The following is a 6,000-nucleotide window of genomic DNA, read 5'->3' as shown; positions in this document are numbered from 1 at the left end:
TTTCAATGAACTCATGTGAAAGGGTTTGCTGAAAAATTGATTTGTCAATTTATCATTTCTCTTTCAGAGTTTGGTTCTTGTTTTGATTTTAGTTTCTTTTGCAAATATTTCCCTTAGACAAGGTTTTAAATCTTTGTTTTGAGATACCTCTTGGAAATGAGACATAGTATCATCTTTTATGTTATGCAAGTTTATTCATTTGGTTAAGTACACTATGATTGCCACACTTTACTTCTGAACACACAAAGGGTGAAAAGTTAAAGTAGTACATAAATGTTTAAAGACTTGTTTGGATTCCTTTATGCACCCTTTCGGAATTATGGGATTGAGGCTTGTGTTTTATTTGTATTTCTTGATCATTTATTTCATTTGTGATCTCAGTTGGCCTGATGAGTTAATGAGTGAAGTAGCTAGTGTCTAGATTGATCAAGTTCTTTTTCTTTTAATGAAATTGTCAAATCTAGTGTAGGAATTAAATTGAGAATTTATGCATTGTTTTCTAGAACTTAGAAGGTTATTAATGGTTTTTCAAGCATAGTTTTTAATGATTTCAATTTTAATGAATACTTTTGATTACAAGATTGGAGTGGATAACAAGTGTTGTATGCAGGATAAATTAGGGTTTTTTTTTGCAAGTTGTTGAAGTCCTTCTCTGGCATTTCCAGTGTTGTGTCTCCAAGTTTACGAACTCCCAGATTGACAATTAAATGTTGGTCCATTAGTCAAACATATACTACACCCAAAATTTTGGTGTCGCTACTGGAGAGGTGCTTAAGGGATTGACCTTGGTGACCTGCAGCAGTTTGGTTTTCTTTTCACCTAGTTTCTCTTGCAAGTTTTTGTTCTTTGAATTTATTTCTTTCTTGCATATCTTGGTTATTTGAAGTTTCTTTTATTTCTCAGTTGTTGTAAGAACCCCCCCTATATATATACATTATCCCAGTGTTGATAGAATATACTAGTTGGCTTTTTGAAAACAGGAAAATGGTATTTTGAGGAATCATTCAATGAGGAGTTTTGATGCTGCTACATAGATATACAAATCATCCAATGAAGAAATCACAAGTGGAAAATTTAATATTTTGTTAGAACATAAAAAAAATATTATTAAATCTTTCATTTCAAAATTGGATGATTTGCAGGAAGAACAAAAGAAGGATGAAGAACCATTGTTGATATTTTGCACCAACTGTAGAAAGAAGCACTTCCTTGGAAAGTGTCCACTTAGTAGCCTAAAAGTTTGTAGAATTTGTGAAGAGATTCATGCAATAGAACATTTCCCATCATTTCCAAGATTAGTAAAGGTACTCAGGAAATCAAGTAAGGAATCAAATCAACCACCAGGTATAACTCAAAACCCATCCTCATTTAATACTAGGAATAATGTTTATTGTCCTGAGAAGGTTCCTCAATAGATTTATAATCCTACAGTTCCATGGCAAACTTTTAGTCCTCCAATTGAATACCTTACTTCATGGCTATAATGTCCCTCTCCTTGGACCTCATCCTCGAATAAAATATCCCCATGGCCTCAAGAATGGTTTGGATCCCCTTCCCTAGGGTAGTATTTCATACAAAATCAACAACAACAACCAAAATTCCCACTTAATGAATCACCAAGTCATCCTCCTCCATGGTCTCAGCTACCTGTGAAACCTTACTTTGATCCATACCTTAGGCCTAATCCATACCCTATCCCTTATTCTAATCCATTTCCTAGCCCTTACCCTAATCCATATCCTAGCCCTTATCCTAATCCATACATTAACCTTAATCCAAACTCTAATTCATACTCTAATTCAAACCCTTGACCTAAGCCTAGTCCACCCGTAACCCTAGACCTAACCCTAATCCTAGCAAGGAGGTTGCACAACAATTTAAAACAAATGTTCTTCTGATTGACTCCCCTGTTGAGTGTAATGATATATCTTTGAGGTTGGGGGAAGGGGTGAGTTTGGAAACATCTACTATTAGTATATAACATTCACCCCGAGAAGATCTAATTCAAAGACCATCAAAGGAGCAATCTATAATTGGAACCTATTCTAAAACTGTTGTTGCTCAACATCCTAGAATTTTCCTTCACCATTCTTGTCAATATGAAAAGAAAATATTTTAGCCTGAACTTGAGGGATTTTTCTTTTGTCTTTCACCATATCCTTCATGCCTCCAAGGGAGTGATTATCAAGTTGTGGAAGATTTGTACGAGTTGGAGTATCATAAATATGTGGATCCCCATCAGGGGGATTTTGAGGTCTAAAATGGGCCTCCTAAGAAAAATGTACAACCAAAATCAACTTTATAAGAACCAATAGGATTCAAGATGATGTCAACCATGGGGGATGATTCACCATTTTTGGAGTAAAAAAGTAAAAAGATTAAAAAATAATAAAATAATAAAACTACTTTTTCAACTCATAATTTCAACTTATCTCTGTAAGGTTTTACTCAAATTTCGAGCAGGATTACTCATTGGATACAAAATTTAATTCCTCATCCAATGAGTACCCATGTTGCATACTTTTGATGAACCTTGCTACACAAAAAATGAGAAATAAATGAAACAACGTGATTGCAACCACGTTTTTCATGTATTTCTCATTTTTCGTGTAGTAGGGTCCATCAAAAGTATGCAATATGGGTACTCATTAGATGAGGAATCAAATTTTGCATCCAACAAGTCTTGCTGCTTGAAATTTGAGTAAACCCATAGGGAGATAAGTTGAAAATACGAGTTGAAAAAATAGTTTTTTCTTTTTTTCCCTCTAAAATTTGATGATGTAAACTAATCTTATTTTATTATTTCCACTATTATTTTATTATTTCCTTAGGAGGCCCATTTTAGACCTCAAAATTCCCCTAATGATTGAATCTTGGTTTCAAGTAGTCATCAACACACCTTATTCCCTCATCATTCGACATCTCTTGGTACCATATCAATCAAAGCAACTGGTTTCTCATACTCTAGTATGTGTTGAAGTTTATTATTTAAAACTGAGTGTGAATATATTTAGCATTATGTTATGCACATGGCTACATTGGAAGTACTCCTACATTTGAAGGAGATATTCCTCTCTCTAAATTAGGGTAGGGTAGTATTAGAACAATGAATAAAAATGTCAGTTGAAATAAAATTGTATAACAACACTCTTGAAACTGCAATTCCTAAGGCACAACTATTGGAATTTCTATCATTAAGCAATCTTTTGGTAAGACTTGTCAGAAGCAATTCACTCTTAATGCCTCATATTCTATAAAGTGACTTTGACTGTTGGTTGAGAATAATCATTGGGTCAGTTAGGGGGATTGTTATTGTTATATTTAATACTTTCCATTCATAAGCTTAAAAACTTACTTTTGACCTATTCATTCTAACAAACTGTCATCCAAGAAATCATTTCAATTTTCTCTTTGAAGGTATTGATGAAAGGACTACTATGGTGGACCACTTGTATAAAACCCTAATGAGCTCTCATGAGAACCCTAGCATGATCAAGTCAAGGAATCTTTCAATCATTATCCGAGATGTTTTCTTTAAAATGAGTCTTTAGGGTAGAAGGACCAATCATTAAAGATTAGTAATTAAAACCTTTTCACGCCATCCCATGCTCTTAAGGAGTAGATTTTCCTCCCCGCCTATTAAGTAACCTATTTAAGGTTAATTATAATCAGAGTTTCTTTTAAAATGATTAATTGAGGGATGGGAGGTCTCATTATGAGACGACCTACCATGATCATGGGTCCTAACAAGAATTACATTACCGCTACTGGTCACCAAGCCAGGGTAATGGCTTTCAGTTGAAAAGTTGGAAGACAAGAGGTCTCATCACGAGCCGATTTGTTCATTCTTGTTAGTTCTTGTGAATGAAATTGTTCTTAGCTAGTTACCAAGCTAGGACAATGGCCTTCAATTAACTTCTAAAAAAAATATGTAAATGCTTTCAATTGACTCTGAATTTATATCTAATAGATGGGACACAAACATTTCATGGGGTTAAAAGGCATCCCTATCAAGGCTATAGACGCCTGCTAGAAACAGGGCCATGCTTGTGGTATTAAAGTTAATTTTACACTATTATTTACTTGGTTGTTTTTATCTTTCCCTGAACTCATTATCATATCTCTCTGAGAATGGCTTTAATATCCTTTCAGTAATGTGCTTTGGAGTTCTATCTTTCATAAATATGAAGGTTTTCAAGGATGTGAGACCGTTAGTGCAGGTGATTCACTTTGCTTGAATAAGAGGAGCTTCAACTATATGCTTGGGTAATGGTAAGATGGACATCCTGGGAAGGTATCATTTTGTCATATTCTTTTTCCCTATTTCCATCCATTTTAATGCCTTGGCCTCCAAATAATCACTTCTATATATAATAATGAGGCTATTGAAAGTGAAGGTGTTGATTTGGATTTGTCTTGAGATACTTATGGAAATTTTGATGGTTGGCTATTTTATGATGACACTATATTTGCAGTGACAACATTGTTAGCATTCCTTTGGTACTCCTAGCATTAGTTAGTCTTTTCGAAATAATGAAGATCAGTCTTGACATCACTAAATCTATGATAGCATGTATTCCTTATCTTATTTGATGCAAAGGGATTCAAAATCATATGGCACTTATTTATAGTCTCTTACTCAATTAGCCTTATATTTTAATTCAATGCAGCATGACTCTAATAGAGAAACCCTAGCCCTATAGCCTCAATTGAATTTGGTCTTTGTCAAAGGTTTTGCTTGCATGAGGACATGCAATATGATCGACATGGTGAGATTGTTAGGTCCCAGAATTCGCATGTTTAATTAAAATTATCACCCTATGCTTGCTCATGGTTTTCAATGTTATTACTATCATTTTGCACAATTTTTGGGCTAGTATCTTAAACTTGGAGCATGATAACGCAAGTTTTAATTATTTAACCTATCTCCTTTATTTCAATAGGATTTTCATCAAAATGATTATTGATGATGGTTCTTGTGTTGTTTTAGGAAGGCGTATTAAATCATGATCAAATATGCACATGAGTCAACAATTAATTGCACCTAGTTCTGTTCCTGCACCAACACTCCTACACTATCATTCCTGCACCGATTTGTGGCTTTCGTACATCGGCACATTTTCGGGAAAATCTGACAAAGGTTTTTGTTAAAAATGATATTATAACACCTTCTCATGAATTGGATTGCACCCAAGCCACATGTCTGGGTCTCTAGAAGCAAATCAAAAAATCTACTCAAAATACACATAGTTTCCAAACTGTCAAGGTTGACCTTGATTTTCGTGAATATGGAGAAATATATCGGAAATTTGAGCATATGGGATTTTTACCAGTATAAAAAATTATCTAGAACCAAAACCATTTCTCCATATTCTCATTTTTTTTAAATTTACACGAGGTTCTTTGAGGCAGTTTTATAAAAAAACATTGTTTTTCCAGAATTCTAGGATCTTGCCCAGATTTGGCAAAAAAATGGAAAATTCGTATCAGATCTGATTTTTATTGATGGGAAAATGGTTGTACTAGTCTCCTATTGATGGAAAGTAGTTTGGATTCAATTCCTCATCTCGCTTTGCAAAGGATTGGCTTGTCTAAAACCAAATTTGTAATGTAAAAAGATTATAAAAAAAACAGAGCTATGGCTCTAAGGAGGACACGAAACCATTATTTGTATTCTCATGATGTTGAGCTGAGTGTTGGGGGTTCTACCCCCTTCCTCTGATCAACTGGAGCTGGACTACTGAAGCTTGTAATTTATTAAAGACTGAGACATTTTTAATAGAAAGCATCAATGCCATGTTCTCTTTCCACTGTTGTTAAATTTTGTTAATGCTTCTCATTGTGTTGTAGTTTAATTTCTCTTTAAGGAGGGTACGAGCTGGTTGGTTTGGGCCCAACCAGTCGAGCTCATTACTCCTCTATTAGATAGCATTGTGTGTGGATTTTTTTCTTGAAACATAACATTATGGTGTGCACGTTTGTTAGTTGATTATTCTTGTG

This window comes from Pinus tabuliformis, chromosome 1_2 (assembly GCF_031772625.1).
Source record: "Pinus tabuliformis cultivar Carrire ecotype Pingquan chromosome 1_2, CPIR1, whole genome shotgun sequence".
Classification (NCBI taxonomy): domain Eukaryota; kingdom Viridiplantae; phylum Streptophyta; class Pinopsida; order Pinales; family Pinaceae; genus Pinus; species Pinus tabuliformis.
The sequence above is the reverse complement of the archived record's forward strand: the minus strand, read 5'-3'. Positions refer to the sequence as shown.